Genomic DNA, 18,849 nt, shown 5'->3' with positions numbered 1-18,849 from the left:
CCAACAGCTGAGCTGAAGGGCAAAGCAATATATAGAAACAAACTGCAATTCCCCTCTTGAATTCACAATTTAACTTCAAAGTAGACAGCTTTAGAAACCATTTTTATTATTGCTTCATTTCTAATGACAGGATTGTTCTACATTTCTTTGAGTAGTTAGTCAGACTGAAGCCAGATAATAGTGTATTTTTACTTGTATTTTCAATCAGATTTGATCATGCAGGATTCTTTCTCTTCTACTAACCTACAATTCATTTCATCTTACATGCTAAATACTTGGGCAATATGTGCACTAGAAGAAGAATCCAACTTGTTCACTGCATTCATTTGAAGGGCATCTATTTTTATATGCTTTTAAAAGCTTCAAATTTGTGAGCTGTTAAAAGTTCAGATAGCTAAGTACCTCTGCCTTCAATACTCTTCTCCCATTTGCCCTTTAATTTCTTGGAAAAAAACCTGTGCCCTAATCCCACCCCTGTTAAAGTTCTTATGAGTATTAAAGCCTAAATTTCAATGAAGAGAGCTATGTACTGAGGCTTCAGGATGAAATTCTTTCTGGGAAATGTAGCAAAGTATTTTTGCCAGTATGTGTAGAAGGCACATAGGTATTTGAGGTCTGCTTATTATAGGATTCTATTTTCCTTGGACAAAAAGCATATTCAACAAAATTCTACTAAACATTTTGGTTTCCTGTTCCCAAAGAAGTATTTTCTGTTAATAGATGTTCTAGATAACAAACAAAAGTAGATAAAATGTATTTATTTGTATTTTGTGTTGGTACCTGGATCTGAACTCAAGGCCTCATATTCTTTGTGAGGCTTGCTTATGCTTGATGTTCTGCAGCTCAAGCCACATCTCCGGGCCCATATTTTGCTGGTTCATTGGAGATGAAATCTCTTGGATTTCAGTGGTCAGGTTGGATTTGAACACTAATCTTCCATGTTCGGCCCCCTAAGAAGCGATGGTTACAGTATGAGCTACTGGTGCCTGGCTAAAAGTAATTATTTCTTTACTAACAACATAAACATTACAAAAATATAGTTCTATAACTTACTGATTATCAAACTGCTTTGCTTTATTTCTTTTTATTATGATTCTATTTCAATGACAATAAGTAATGACTACATTGATTATTAATCTTTATTCATTATATACAATGCACATTAATTTTTGCTACATAACAATTACATCCACAACAATTGCCATTAAAATGTAAAGTATTATTTGTGGGTTTGTCATTTATTTTTCAAGCTGTTCCAGCTAGAGTGACTCTACTTCTTGCAGTTCTCTTGGTTGGTAGGAGTGAGACCATTCCAGTAATTATATCAATCTACTTAGTAGGTTGGTAGAGAGATAAGTACATGAACAGAATATATAAGGCTCCAAAGCTGCAGTGGTAAAGAAACTTTAGCCTGCCAAGGGCCATTTGAATATTTATACCATCATTCAAAACCATATAAAATTATCAGTTCAAACAGATGGGCTGAAAGCAACAGACAAGAAGCATAAAAGAAACATATGTGTCAACAGTGTACCAACATTTCAGGGGCCTTCTATTGCTTGCAGGCCAGATGTTCCCCATCCCTACAGGCTAAGGTAAGGAATACTCAGTTTATATGTATTCTCTTGGTCAAAATCAAACATTAGGAAAATGCACATTATCCCTTCAGTTGAAAAAAAAAGAAAAGATCACATCATAAAAACAAGAGTCAAAACAGGATAACAATACAATCTGCTACACACATTATGGTCTCTGTATTATTTTCCTTATTTTATAAGCAAGAACTTGAAGTCAGAGAAGCTAAGTAATCTTTCTAGTGTCATTCTATCAACCAGTTATAAAGCAATGATTGATACCTAATCAGATTGTAAACACTACTCATTTTTCTCCAATAGCTCACCCTCCTTAATTTCAAAGAACACACTTAATAAAATGATTATGAACATATGAAATATGATGTCTGGTCATTATTTTACTAATAAGGATAGAGCATAACAAAAATTTCTCAACCACTTTGGAAAGCAGTATGGAGGTTCCTGAAAAGACTTCACATAGACCTCCCCTATGACCCAGCAATCCCACTTTTGGGCATTTACCCAAATGTTTACAAACAAGACCACACTAAAACTACCAGTACAACTATGTTTATTGCAGCATTATTTACCATAGCTAAGATATGGAACCAACCCAGATGCCCCTCAGTAGATGAATGGATCAAGAAAATGTGGTATATATACACAATGGAATTCTATGCCTCCATCAGAAAGAATGACATTGCCCCATTTGTTAGGAAATGGAAAGGCTTGGAAAAAATTATATTAAGTAAAGTAAGCCAAGCCCAAAGAGACATAGGTCCCATGGTTTCCCTTATTTGCAATATCTAGTATATGTGTGAGTCAAGCAGGAAAGGTCAGATAATGTGATGTTAGGAAAATGAACCCTTAGATATGTATTTAAATGCTTTTTTTCTTTCATGCATTTGTTTCTAACTCATTTATAAGATTATTTCTTGTAGCTTTGTATGTCCCTCCCCCACAGGTGGACCCGATGCAATTATGAGAAGTACAAGTTGTCATGTCAAAAACGAACTCTACAACTTTGGTGGGGGGGGGATGGGGGAGGCGGGATAGTTGGGGGGTGGGGGGAGACTGGGAAGGGATGTGAAGGGTAAACAAAGGAGGAGGCTGCAATGCTTGATAAGAAATGTACTCATTATCTTGCCCATGTAATTGTAACCCCTCTATACAGTATGTTCACAAAAAATTATAATTAAAATTTAAAAAAAGAGATTTTATTAATAGAAAAAAAACAAAACAAAAATTTCTAACATGTCTCATTCTTAAAAGTTAGCCAGACAAGAGAAAGTATAAAGGTAATATTCTCAGCAGGAAAAAAAGCACAGAATAATTAGTAAATTAAATGTCCATTTTTAGTTTTTGTGTGACAATTATTCCTTAAAGTAATAGATTCTTTTTATGAAAAAATGTATGCTACAGAAGTGTATATTTTTAAGAATCAACAGCATCAAATGGCTATGACAGAGAATTTTAGTGAATAAAATTTACTGTACCAGTGGCAGTAGAAATACAAATAGATTCTTTTTTAATGCATTTTATAATTATATTTTTATAATTTATAGCAATGTGTTTTTAGAATGTATTCATATTTACTGGTTTTAAGATTTTCAATATTTTCATTTTTATATGTCATATTCAGAAACCAAAAGAGTTCAGTTGGATCCAAAATGTATGCCTGTGTCACAGCACCAATTATATTGAATATTATTACTTATTGTATAAAGTGTTGTTTAATAAACAACATGAAGTGTCAACAGAATGTATTTTGGAATGGAAAAACACTAGGTCAAAATTAAATATCATTGGCCCTGACATAAATTAAATCACCATGTCACAAGCTTCTTCAGCAAGGGTAAGTCAGACACAGAACAGACTGATTTCATATAAGAAAAAAATCAGTATTTACAACTTTAAATGTTAAAATATTGATATGAATGTATGTACATAGCTTATATGAAATATATATTAAGCTTTGACCATACATATACAGTGTTATATTATTCTAAATTAATTGCACTGAATCTCACACTTGGTCCAATTTCTTCATATTTTATTGAAAGGGAAATGTGACTGAATTTCATTAAATACATATTGGAAGATAGAAAAATGTGATCGTCAGTTCTGTTGAGGGAGCAGTATAATATGGAATGAGTATTCAATAAATATTTTTGAAGATTGCAGTAATATTAGCTTTTCTAATACCAGACTCTACCATGACTAGGCTTATATTAATTAATTGCATGACCTTGGTCAAGTTGATGTACACAAAAATGGACCATTTTCTTTTGTTTTTATCTTAAAAAATGGGGGAAAATACCTATCTAACAAAACTGTGTAGATGAGGAAATGAAAACATTTATTTATAGCTAAATACACCTAATCTTTATTAACTAATTGGTTAAAATGGTATTCAGTTATTAACTCAGATTTTAGTCATTTTGGCCCCTTTGTGATAAAGTAAAACTTTCAGACTTTTCTTCCTACATTATTCTCAATTATATTTGGGAATCTCTTCAGTGAGGATGTCCAATAGGGTCACTAGGTGAGACAGAAACCATGCTGTTACCTTATCAGATGAATTCACACACACACACACACACACACACACACACACACACACACAGTTTTATGTATGGTCGTGCATATACTTATTACTTTTCTTGAGTAATTCTTATACCTCTATGACTCCTTTTTAGCATATATTAGAAAAGAAAACTCACTTAAATTTTGCTACCAATAACACACTTTGTAGTGAATCATATGGGAAGATGGGATCATATAGGAAGATGGTAGAATATTTCAGAATTGACTTGGAACAGTTTTTGCAATTGGTAATTTCTAGAAGTTCCTCATTAGTTCTAACATGTACAAGGAGAATCTAATGAAGATCTATTGTACCAAATAAATGTGCATTTTCCTATGTTAATTTCTCAGTAATGTGAACAATATGAAACTCAACTTAAAGACAATTGACCTAGATACAGTAAGTCTGTCTCTTTCTCCATATTACAATAACTTGAATGACAATATTTCTGATAACATAATATCTTGCAGTAGGCAGTTAATAAATGTTTTTTACTTTACGTTACAAAAGTTCATATTGTTACTATGATTAAGAAAATATTTAGAAATGGAAAATCAGAAAGAGAATCATATTTTGAAACTTATAAGTCGTTAGCTTTTAGTAAAGTAAAATGATAAAGTTGGTTATCTAGCCAATTTGATGTTGAAAAAACCTATTTCTTAGATTTAAAAACATAGCCCTTTTCCATATTATAAAGGAAAAATCAGTGAGAAATGTTTCATTGATACTATGTTAAGTAGGTCACAAAATTGCTGTGAAGATTTTGAGTAAATAATCACTTCTTTGGATGTCTGAAGCTTTGATGAAACTCAATTTTATTAGTCTGTAATAAAGTTGGTATAGGCTAGGGAAAATAAATTACTATTTTGTCTAGCCATAGGAATGTTTTGATTGTACTAGGAGAAGAAGCAATAAATTTTTTCATTGATGGGCCATCCAAAAATGTTTTACATGAAATAATTGTGCCACTTGGGCCTAGATATTATAAATTCTCACTCAGGGAATATGGTAGTAGAGTTGAAATATAGAAGAAGGAAGGGTAGAATGAAGAAAGGAGGGGTGAGGAGGGAAGGAGAAGGAAGAGATGGGGAGTGAGAGAGTGATTTGACAATATTTAATCCTATATGGGGAAGTTGACCTGCCAATAATTTTATTGTTCTTTTTTTTTTTTTTTAACAAGTCCTTATGTCGAAAACGAACTTTACACCTTTGGTGCAGGGGTGGGGGGAAGAGGGGAAGATTGGGTGGGGGGCGGGGGAGGGGAGGATGGGAAGGGATGGGAAGGGGAAACAAAGGAGAAGGCTACTAGGCTTGATAAGAAATGTACTCATGGCTAGTAAAGATCTTCTCCCAGTCCGTGGGCTTTCTATTGATCTTGCTAGCTATGTCATTTGCCCTGCAGAAGCTCTGCAACCTTATACAATCCCATTTGTCCAGCCTTTCTTTGATTTGTTGTGTTTCCGGGTCTCTATTCAGAAAATTTCGGCCTGAGCCAAGGAGACCCAGGGTTTCTCCTATTCCATCCTGTAATGTTTTCAGAGTGTCTGCTTTGACTTCAAGGTCTTTGATCCATTTGGAGTTGATTCTGGTGCCTGATGATATATAAGGATCTAGCTTTAGTTTTCTACATGTAGTTAACCAGTTTTGCCAGCACCATTTACTGAAGAGGCTGTCTGTCTTCCATTCTATTGTTTTAGCTCCCTTATCGAAGATTAGATGGCTATAGGTCTGTAGGTTCATTTCTGGGTTTTCAATTCTATTCCATTGGTCCTGAGGTCTGTTCTTATGCCAATACCAAGCTGTTTTGATTACTATGGCTTTATAGTAGAGTTTGAAATTTGGTATTGATATTCCTCCAGCAGTGTTCTTTCCGTTGAGGAGCGTTTTTGCTATTCGGGGTCTTTTATTGTTCCATATGAATTTTTGGATTGCCTCTTCTATTTCCTTGAAGAATGAGGGTGGAATTTTGATAGGTATTGCATTGAATTTGTAGATAGCCTTGGGAAGTATTGCCATTTTCACGATGTTAATCTTTCCAATCCAGGAGCATGGGAGGTTTTGCCATTTTTTAAGTTCTGTGTTGATTTCCTTTTTCAAGATTTTAAAGTTTTCATCATAGAGGTCCTTCACTTCTTTAGTTAAGTTAATTCCGAGGTATTTTATTTTTTGTGGGGCTATTACAAATGGAGTTGCTTTCCTAATTTCAGCCACACTTTTCTCATTGTTGGCATACAGAAAAGCCATTGATTTTTGGGGGTTAATTTTATAACCTGCTACTTTGCCAAAGTTTTGAATCAGCTTGAGTAATTTGGGAGTGGAGTCTATGGGATTCTTTAAATACAAGATCATGTCATCTGCAAAGAGGGAGAGTTTTATTTCTTCTTTCCCTATTTGGATCCCCTTTATGTCTGCATCTTGTCTTATTGCTGTAGCTAGGCATTCTAATACTAGATTGAAGAGGAGTGGAGAGAGTGGGCATCCTTGTCTTGTTCCTGAGTTAAGAGGAAATGGCTTTAGTTTTTCACCATTGAGTATAATGCTGGCTGTAGGTTTGTCATATAAGACTTTATTGTATTGAGGAATGTTCCATGGATTCCTAATTTTTCCAAAACCTTCATCATAAAGGGGTGTTGGATCTTGTCGAATGCTTTTTCTGCGTCTATTGAGATAACCATGTGGTTCTTATTCTTGCTCCTGTTGATGTGATGAATAATATTGATTGATTTGCGTATATTGAACCAGCTTTGCATCCCTGAAATGAATCCTGTTTGATCGTGGTGTATGATTTTTTGGATGAATTGTTGAAGTCGGTTGGCCAAAATTTTGTTGAGAAGTTTTGCATCAATGTTCATCAAAGAAATGGGTCTATAGTTCTTACAACGGACAAGGGTCTCATATCTAAAATATACTTGGAACTCAAAAAATTAAACCACCCAACAACAAATCCTCAAAGAAACAACTGCCCAATAAGTAAGTGGGCGAAAGACTTAAAGAGAAGCTTCTCTGAAGAAGAAAGAAGGATGGCCAATAGACACATGAAGAAATGTTCAACATCCCTAGCCATAAAAGAAATGCAAATCAAAACAACATTGAGATATCACCTCACTCCAGTTAGAACAGCAAAAATCAAGAACTCTAACAACAACAGATGTTGGAGGGGATGTGGACAGAAAGGAACCTTACTTCATTGTTGGTGGGAATGTAAACTTGTTCAACCACTTTGGAAAGCAGTATGGAGGTTCCTCAAAAGACTCCACATAGAGCTCCCCAATGACCCAGCAATCCCACTTTTGGGCATTTACCCAAATGATCACAAACAGGGCCACACTAAAGCTACCAGCACAACTATGTTTATTGCAGCATTATTTACCATAGCTAAGACATGGAACCAACCCAGATGCCCCTCAGTAGATGAATGGATCAAGAAGATGTGATATATATACACAATGGAATTCTATGCCTCCATCAGAAAGAATGACTTTTCCCCATTTGTTAGGAAATGGAAAGGCTTGGAAAAAATTATATTAAGTGAAGTAAGCCAGGCCCAAAGAAACATAGGTCCCATGGTTTCCCTTATTTGCAATATCTAGTATAGGTATGAGTCAAGCGGAAAAAGTCAGATAATGTGATGTTAGGAAAACGAAACCTCAAATATGTATTTTAATGTTTTTGTTTCTTTCATGCATGTGTTTCTAACGCATTTATAAGATTATTTCTTTGTTGCTTTGTATGTCCCTCCCCCACAGTGTAACCCCTGCTTTCACTATATTTGATGTCAGTATAACATGTGGAGGAGATGGGGACAAACAAGTCGTTTAAGGATTCAGGTGGACCTGTTGCAACAATGAGAAGTACAAAATGTCATGTCAAAACCAGCTTTACAATGTCGGTGGGGGGGGGGGGGTGGGGGGGTATGATTGGGTGGGAGGGAGGGGGGAGGCTGGGAAGGGAGGTGAAGGGTAAACAAAGGAGGAGGCTGCAATGCTTGGTAAGAAATGTATGCATTATCCTGCCCATGTAATTGTAACCCCTCTGTACAGTATGTTCTCAAATAAAATAAAATAAAATTAAAAAAAAAAAAAAGAAATGTACTCATTATCTTGACCATGTAATTGTAACCCCTCTATACAGTATTTTCAAAATAAAAAAATGGAAAATAAATTAATAAAACAAAAATACAATAAATAACCACAAAAAAAAAAAAAGAAATGTACTCATTATCTTGCCCATGTAATTGTAACCCCTCTGTACAGTATTTTCACAATTAAAAATAAAAATAAAAAAAGAACCTGCCAGTAAGTTTAGAAGTAACCTATGAACTACTAAAAATATAAAATGTGAATACTTAATTATAAAAATGTAAAATAAAAATTTTACCTTTATAACCAGGCGCCGGTGACTCATGCCTGTAATCCTAGCTACTCAGGAGGCTGAGATCTGAGGATCATGGTTCAAAGCCAGCCCAGACAGGAAAGTCCATGAGACTCTTATCTCCAATAAACTACTAGAAAACCAAAAGTGGCGCTGTGGCTCAAGCGGTAGAGAGCTCACTTTAGGCTTAAGAAAAGTATTAAAATTTTGTCTGTTACTAAAAATTTATTATGCACATAAATAAAACAAGATTTTTTCTATTTTTCCTCAATATTATCATCTGGAAATAACAAGTCTCAACATTTCGATACTATTGACATTTTCTATGCATAAGTATGCATGTATCTTTTCTTTCAAAAGTCAGTTTTCCTAAGTCAATCTGTAATTTTTTTGCTTAGTATATCATTTACACATTTTAAGGCCATTAAATATGTTTCACATCATCAAGGTAAAGGTGGAGGAATGCCATGTAGCCATGGCATTTTCTCATTACCATAAGAAATGCTGAAACAAATGTTGCTATACATATATCTTTGTTCACACATCTAATTGTTATTTAGGGAAATTCCTAAACATATAACTAGGAAGCATCTGTTTTAAAATAAATGATTTAAGGTCTCAGTTCAAAGCAGGGTAACTGTAGCCAGATATACTATGAAATAATTACATAAATTCATATTCTAGTTAGGTACTGGTGGCTTATATATAATTCTAGTTACTTAGAAGGCAAAAGGATCACTATCTAAAGTCAGCCCAGGATATAAAGTAGGAATGACTGTTTCCAGCAGCCAAACTGGAGGTGTGGCTCAATGGGTAAAATGCCTGCCTATTAAACACAAGGCACTGAATTCAATCTCCAGTATCCCCAAGAAGAAAAATGTTCATCTGATGGATAGAAGTTTGGTATATCTGTCATATTTGACTTTGATTATCCAAGGCTTATATTATAGCCTTAAATAATGATTATAGTGTGCTTAGACTTTCCTCAGCAATTTCTGTATTGCATTGTCGCAATTGGAGACCATATTCTACTTAGCATTTCAATCCCATTTATCAAGTTTATATTCTTTATATTATAGACACATAAATATAGGTGAAGCAATATTAGCAAATGGTATATAGAAAGAATCCTTATCATCTAGAGCCTCAGGATATAGAATTTGATAAATTACAGCAAACAGTGGTACTTTACCAACAGTTCACACTGGTATTCCATAGAATGAAAGTAATAATACACTTAAAGCAAAGCTTACAACAAAACTTATTAAAATGGATTCATCTCATGCACTATGTGTTCCAAAAAATTAGTGACAGCCACTTTCAATTGTATTTTATTGCATTCTAACTTTTAATGAAATACTCTTAAAAGAAATAATGAAAATGTTTAAAAGATTACTTATTAAAATTGCAGTAAAATGAAAAAAATTATCTTAAGAAATATGCAAAGTCCTAAAGCCCTTAACATTTTACACAGTAAAGTCAATATAATTCTAATGAAATAAGAAGCCTCAGAAAAAAAATTCAAGATTTATTTCAAACCTGTTATTTCTGGACAGGCCAGCATTGTATTCAAATATATTTGCTCCATATAGGAGACACTTACTATTTTGTGATAATGTATAAGACATATCTACTTAACCTTACAAGTAAACAGCTTATAAGAGTAAAGGTGACATGTATCCAAGTAACAGCAAATTTTTGCTTGCATGGAAAATATTCTACAGAGTAAAGTTGCCAAGATAGTCTGAATTATTTATATCCTTTTAACGCAGAAAAACTAGAGTATAACATAGTATATTTGTTTTTTTTTCAGAAATATTTTATTTAATATGTGACATAAGCAAATGAAAGATGGTCGTTTTAATTTCTACTTTATGAAATAATTTTCTATGTTTATATGATGTGAAAACCTCGTATAATGTGTAATAGAACCGTTTTCATCATGAAATGCCTTTTATCTCTATGGTATGACTTAAACTAATGTTGTTTTAAACAGATTACATGTCTAATGTTATTTACCCATTATCACATATTATCTCCACAAGAGATAAAAAAGACACATTGGTTTCAATAGTAAAGTATAGGTCAGTACTTCTCCAACTTCAGTGCACAAATGCATTGAAATAAAGATTTTTATTTAGTAAGTTTGGAGAGTTGCCAAAGTGTCTAAGAAATCAGCCCCCTGGTGATATTGTCAGATGAAACTATTCCAAGAGTCACTTTTGAAGTAGAAGCCTCTATGATTGAGAGGTCAAGTCAGCCACAGAGGATCAAACCTATAATCTAGACCTTCAGGTGTTAGAGATCACAGTTCAAGGCCAGCCTGTGCATCAACGTTTATAAGACTTCATCTCAACCAATAGCTGTCCATGATGGCATGCACCTGTCATACCAGCAGTAAAAGGAAGCACAGATAGAAGGATCACAGGATGCCAGCCTAGACATAAAATGACACCCTATTTCATAAATAAACAACTTAAAAGGAGGCTGCCAAAGTGGCTCAGATGGTAAAGTACCTGCTTAGAAAATACCAGATCCTGAATTCAAACTCTAGTGCCAACACACACACACACACACACACACACACACACACACACACACACACACAGGTTAGTTTTATATTGGAAAGCGTGGATATTAAAGGAAAGTTACAAGTCAGCTGTTAAGAATGTAATACCTTTTAACTTACAAATAGTGACCTAGTAATTTTTCTTCTGTGAATAGTTTTTTTGTTTTGCTTTTAATAATTTGATTATTATAAATAAGTACAAAGTGATTCTTATCTCATAGCTATAAGTAGTTAAATTGCACATGGAGTTCATTGAACGAAAGTATAAACTATCTTTGCAATTAATTTGTATATAAAAATGAATTTTCAAAATAGAAAAAGTGGTAGAAACTGAGTTATTATAGGAAAAAAAGTTAGATGGAAGTTTTAAAGGTCTGCTTTACACCAAAAAGAGCCAGGCACAGAAGGATTCTAGAGAGATTTTATGGAAAAGTGACAGAGTAAAGAAAAAGAAGCCACAAGAAAAATTTAGGTAAAACAAACAAAAATCTATTTCAAATAATTTACTATTAAGGAGATATTTAAAATTCTGGTCTTGTTTAAATAATACTAACAACAAAGATTGAAAATAAATTATTTGCTTATTAAGACATTTTGAAATAGTAAATCATTCTTATTCTTCTATGAGTATTGTTAGATAATTCTTAGGGTGTTTTTTCTTGAATAATCTTTACTACATCTGTTGATTTATTAAGCTCCATTTTAAAGAATGTTTGGCTCATGTACATATGAAAGAAAAAGACTTCTGTGTCATGAATGAGATTTTAAGTTTACAAACTGAGTTCCTAGAAAACATGAATGTTCACCAATTAAACATGGACTTGCAAGACATACCTTATTAATATGAGATTCTTCTGATTCATGTGATGACTGGACAAAGTGTAGATCAAACCTGGAATTGACTCAACCACAGGACAAAGAAGCCAGAAAACAGATAACTGCAACAAGATGACCATCCATTAGTAGTTGAATTCAATGCACATCCTACAAAACTAAGAGTGAGAAAAGGGACAGGTAACGGAGGGATGAGTGAGGTTGTTGGAAGGGGTGACATCTATCAAGATGCATTGTATTTATAAACTGCTTTGCTAAATGGCAACTTTCTTGTTCAACTACTTAAAAAAAAAACCTTATTTCCATGTGAAGTTGTTGCTGCAGGCTCTTTCTGTTTACATTTTTTTGAATGGGAATGAGTTTCTGAGATAGCTCTAGGACTTCATTCTTAGCCTCAACTTGAGATAGTTCTGTTACATTACAATAATCACAGACATAGCCACTTGACAAAATATAAAGTGGTCACAATAACTTCTCTCTCAAGGTCATAGTAAATTTTATTAACTGATTTCTTCTCAATATCTTAGTATAGCATTCGCTGTTTAAAAAGTAAACTTTCTAGTTTTTGTAGCTTTTTTTAAACTTACACAATCATATTCTGTCTAAAATTTCTACCAATGTGGTTCTCATTTGATTTATGAACCCCTTACATAACATTAATATTGAATATGAGATAGGTACAATTGGCTCATACTTGTAATCTTAGTTACTCAGGAGGCTGAGATGCAGAAAACTTCTATTCAAAGCCAGCCCAGCCAGGAAAGTCCCTGAGATTCTTTCTACAATTAATCAGTCTAATGTCAGACTGAAGGTGTAACTCAACTAGTAGAATGCCAGACATGAGAAAAAAGTTGAGTGTCAGCAAGAGATGCTGAGTTCAAATCATGGTACTGCAACTGGCATACACCCAATCCCCCACAGTATATTATATATTATATATATTAAATTTGTGTGAGGTTATACTGCATATATATGTATACTGTATATATATACAATGATGTTAATAAGAATGCTATATGAGAAATTTCTGGGATGCTTCTAAGTTTAGGACTTTCTTCTTTCCCACAGCTCAAATCTGAATCCTTAAAGGTAAAGTACTTCTAAATACACCAAAAATAATTAATTTCTAAATATAGTGAACATTTCCTGTTAAGATGTAATCCACATTCTGTTCATAAGTTTCCCATCCTCAGTCAAATGAAAAGCTACTTTCAGTACTATCAACCTAGAAGAATGAAAACCAAGAGAAAGAAGAAATACAAAGTACAAAAAATATTCCTAAATTCTGAAAATGCTATACTTGTTATTTGTATCTTCTTAAGACATTATAGTTTCACTTATGAGGGATGATTTTTGTCTTTGTCTTCTTTTGTTTTCAACTAAAATAATTCTAACTGAAATGCACAATTATATAGAAGTACTAATTTATTTAGAGAGCATCGGTTTCAAAATAAGTCATGAACTGAGTTTATTGAAACTTCAAAGCATACCAAATTTTAGAAAATAATTAACCCAAAACAAAGTACTGAAATTTCCAAGTTACACTAAAAGCTTTAATTAAAAATACAATCCATCTTTATATTGGACAAATATTTTCTGAATGAAAAAATCTTCTAAGGGAAAACAGAATTATACATACATTAGAATCTAATGATATTAAGCAAATCATGCATAAGCATTACATCAAAGCTATTTCTACATGTACAAATATTCTATATCAAATAGAATGTTTGCTTTTGGTTGAAAAGTTATAAATCTGTTTCATATTATTAGTATGAAAATTTTCTTAAGAGAATTCCAGTTTGTACAGGTCAAATTACTCAATAATGGGAGTAAACACAAACAAAAGGTCTGTGTTATTTGGGTAATCACTTTTGAACAAAGGTGTGCCTATACTAATTAATTATTCAATGACATTCATATCATTGCCCTGGTTTACATTTAGTGAAAATGCAACATTTGCTAAGTAGACCACTTAAAAAGAATATCACATTTTTACATAAACAAATATAATATTGGATCTATTTCATAAGGTCTAATACTTTCATTGTAAGACACTCTGACTTCAAGTTTTCAAACCCACTGACTCTTAGTAGCTTCACAAAGACTGTTACACTGCATTACAATAGGGAAGGCTGCAAGCAATAAATGGATTGAATACTACTGCCAGTTAATCACTTTGAGAAAATGGCCTTCACCTATAGCAGGGATAAATGAGCTTGGCTAAAACGTTTTTTTTTCTGAATAATATAATCTGAAGACTTGAGGCCAAGACAACTACAAGGTAAACTTTTATATTTGATAAATAAAATCCCTCAATTTCAGATAAGGAATTCATGGTTGTTTCCTCAAAATCTCCTATCTTGCATTTTCGCGTGTCAAATTTTTCTTCCTAGTTGGAATGATAAGGGGAAAATGTCGGCATATTATTTGAATTAGTTATGAAACTAGTTACTACTTCTACACTCTTTTATAGATAAGATTTCTCCTTAAGACATCTTGACTTATATGCACAACTGAGGATAGTGTACTCATAAACCTTGGAACTTTTATAAAGTTTCATAACATCTTCAACACTACATATACACACATATGCACACTCACACAATTTCTAAACCAAGCTGGCTTGGAAATATTATGTTGATGATAGGTTATGTTTTTATGGTTGTACTTTATTTCCTTAAAAATTCTGAAGAATCTAAAGATTAACTTGAACTGTGTCTAAGACTTCTAGTTTGGAGTAATATTAGTAATCATAATAATTTTTAGTTACAAATTTGTACTTAGTCTTTGTTATATGCTATATTCGATCACTTCATACATTATTAGTATATGCCAAGCCCTTTTCTAAAGGGTTTTAGCATTTACTAACTCACTTATTTTTCATACAACCTTTCATGATTCAAGGGGCTTGATAATGGAAATGCAATTCCTATTTATACATAAGGAAGCTAAAACACAGTGTTTAAATATCTTGGCAAATATTTCACAACTAGAAAGTAAAACCAAGTACTCTACCCTAATAACCCAAACATTTTATTCATCCATTTTAACTCACAAGTTTCTAAACTTCTACAAATACAAGTAGATTCTTAGGATCAAGTTAGTTATTTGTGTAGTAATTAGGATAGCCTAGTACTTAAAAGCATGTAATTTTATGTCAGACATACTTTCTTATTTGTCACTCTGAATGACAGCAAGTTAACTTATTTAGGCTTCAGTTTAAGATTTTAATCCTAAAATTTATTAAAATTTTATATCTTGTAGAGATTAATGAATGTATATGAACATAACACAGTTTTCAGATTTGTAACTCCTTAATACATGGAATAGAGTTTATTATATTATAACTCTTCTGCCTATTTCCAGGGTGAATGTAGTTCACATTTGTTAAAGCCTAGAAATAGTGGAATACTAGGAAACTAGAGCCTAAATTAAGAATAGAAACTGGAGAAATAGAATGATTTCTATCTGGCAATGGAGAGATAGCCAGAGAATTAATCACTGGAAACTGGAAAAACCCATGAAATTGTGCAGACTGACTTCCTCAAGTTCAGTTTCAGAAAGCATACATTTGTGGTATAGTAATGTCATTCAGGAAAGAACTTGTCAAATTTTCTTTACTGTTCATCCCAGTGCTTAAAGCACTAAGATATTAATATTAGATTAATGAGTTATTATCAGTTAAATGTTAATTTCACTACTAGTGATATTAAGATATCAATAATATATCAGTTCTAAATATTGACAGGAAAATAGGAAACTGAAAAAAAAATGTCATGTGGGGAGAGAAAATCCCAGCAAACTTCTTTTTGTAAACTACAAGTTACCACCTTGGCAGTCCTTGGTTGCAGAAATAGTAAAACAGTCCTATTTATCAATTGAGAAGAAAAGGACTGAGTGATATTTCGGGTTCTTTAAATTACAAAACTGAAGCTTTACTTGTGACTTGTAATTAACATAGGGCTTTATGTTTTCCTCAAGTTATGCTAACAAATCAAGGGAACTGTGCTTTCTAACAACCAATGGAAATACAACTACCCTAACCAAAGAGGCTTATGGGAACAAAAATGGAATATGAATATTACATGTGACATTTTTCTTGTATCAAGTATTTTTTATTATTTAAAGTAAAATTCTACAATGTGAAATTTAGGACTCTGGTTAAAAATGACTATTATTTTGAAAAATGTTATATTAAGATTTAGAAGACTGAGAAGACTTGGACTGTTCCAAAGATCCTTGAAAATTCAAGTATGTCACCTTTGCAGCCCCTCATCTCTTGGCTAAAAAAGATAACATATTCCTTTTTGCCGCAATTGCTGCTTGACTGACAATCAGCAACAAATTCAATATAGTCTGTTGGGAAGAGATAGTGTAGAGCAAAAATAGTGAAAAGAAGCATTCATGGAAAAATATTTGAGGGACTTATTTTTATTTAAAAAAATCATAAAATTCCAGCAAGCAATCATGGAAATTTATTGTGAAAATGCCAGACCAAGGAAGTTGTCATACAGTTTTAGATCAGACTGATGATTTTACCTGTATTAATTTAGAAGTTATATTATCAATGTGCTCCAAGTGGAAGACCAGATGAAGAGTTAACAGCTTTCTAGTAGATTGATGATTACTCAAATGTGATTATGTTAAGTACTTTAAATGATATAGATATAATATAGAAAGTAGTTAAGATTTTTTTTGAGGAAGAGTAATGCTATGTAAGCCACATATCCACTCTCAAATCCAATCCCTTATGAAAGATACAGGTAATGAAAACAGAAATACTTGAAGAGCCTTTACTGGCTCTAGGCCAAGAATTCTGGTAGGATAAAATGCAGTTTAATTGTCTTCCTGATCTCCATGGGATCATAAGGTTGCAGAAAACAGTTAACCACCAGAAACAGAGTAGACACCCTTATCACAATAGGTAACAGGAAAGCCTGGTAATCAGCTGTCAAAGGATGCCCTAACTTGAATTAAATCTCTCACTATGCTTAATTAATCATGAAGTTCCTTAAGTCTGATTTAATTTGCATAATCAAATGCAAAGCAGAAAAATTTAGACATGCTTTAAGCCAACATAAAACAGAGTCACAGTTTATCACTCCATTTCTAATCCCGTCAGTCCCCAACCTCAGAGTAATCAGTCTGCAATACCAATGAAGTCTTTCCTGTAACAGAGCAAGTGAATATTCTGTGTTTTCATAGGCTTACAGTGATTAACAGACTTACAGTGATTAACCTGACTCACTGGGTGATGAGACAGGGAAAGCTAAATATTTCAGGTGCAATTGTAAAAGGCATTGATTAGCACTAATTTTTAAGACACAGATGTCACTATAGTGTAAACTATACATACACAGTGTTCTGGTTCTAAGAAAGTTCCAATGTGAATCTATATGATCTAATACAGAGGTATAAATACATATTTGCTTATGTATATGTGTATTAACAAATGCACACCTGCATATATAATATTATAATCTTAACATTGGTCTTACTATAGTTAAGTTTCCAAGAAAAGCCTTGGGAACTGTTATGTGGCCACAATAGTGAATATAAAACATTCCTAGAAGGAAAGGAGAAATTACAAGCATCATGAGTGAAAAAAAATAAGTTCAAGTTGTAATGGTCAGCATATCACTGTTTCATTCTTCAATTCTGATAGTACAGAGTGTTTATGGGAGTTATGGTAGACTACCTTAACCTTAATGAGGTAATGACTGCAACTGTTGCTGCTGTTTCAGATGTGTTCCCTTAACCTGAGCAACTCAGTGTTTAGCTCTCAGCATTCGTTATTCATCTATTGATTTTGTGAAATGCAATTTTCTCCATTTCAAGTAATGGAGACAACCAACTAGAGTAGCTTGCAATTATATTTGGACAAGTTTACTCAGTGTTTCCCTCTTTCCAGCTCTCCCCAAACTTTATTTGCTTCTTGTCTTCACTTCCAGCCTAAACAAAATGTCCTTCTCCTCTAGAAGGAGAAAGGGTAAGCCAAATACTCTGCAATGGACAAGGGACTTGGAGTTTAGGATCTTCTTAAAGAGAGTGGTGAAACATGACTGTGGGAAAGTGTATGCTTCAGCTAGTTTAAAAGACTCTATTGTATGAGAAATTATGGTATATATTAATGATCTATAAATATGCTACTACATGTTCAGGATTTGGGCTGCAAATGTGAATAAGTAAAAGCCACATTCTTATCTGAGAAAGGAGTTTGAATTCTGGCAAGGAAGATGGATACATAAATCTTCATCCTACAAACACTGAATGTCTACACTGTGCCAGGTGCCATATTACCTGTTAGACATATAAAGGTTTGAAAAAGTAGATAGGGATGATGTCTTACTGAATTTTATTCTCAAAGGAAAGTACGTTTTAATTTTAAAAATCTCAAATAAGTTATAGAAATATTTCTATGATAAGTCATTTAAATATAATGGTATTACTGACAGCTTGAGAGAGCTAATTTTTGTGGCGACAATAGAGGGTAGGTTCCCACTTCAAGTGGGTATCATTCACTATGGGCATGTTTCAGGTAAAGGTGACTAATTACAAACCAAGGAAGGACGATATGACTGGATACCACAGAATAAGCAGGGTATTATAAGAGATGAAGATTAGGTAAAGGGAGGTCAAGTCATGCAGAACCTTGAAAACCATATTAAAAATAGTGGTTTGAAGTCCAGATGTATTGTTGTACTACTATAATCTCAGCTGTTCAGGAAGAAGAAGGTCTAAAGCTGCCCTTGATAAAAGCATGAGATCCTACCAAAGAAGATTGGGTATCATTCAAATAGTAGGCCTCTTGCCTAGCAAAAGCAAGGTCCTGCATTCAATTTCCAGTATTGACAAATGAAATATTAACCTTTATCCTCTAAATGTTAAATTTAAGTATTTTTCCCACAAGA

Source organism: Dipodomys spectabilis, unplaced genomic scaffold (assembly GCF_019054845.1).
Source record: "Dipodomys spectabilis isolate Male_0828 unplaced genomic scaffold, ASM1905484v1 ptg000156l, whole genome shotgun sequence".
Classification (NCBI taxonomy): Eukaryota; Metazoa; Chordata; class Mammalia; order Rodentia; family Heteromyidae; genus Dipodomys; species Dipodomys spectabilis.
This window is presented reverse-complemented; position numbering follows the sequence as displayed.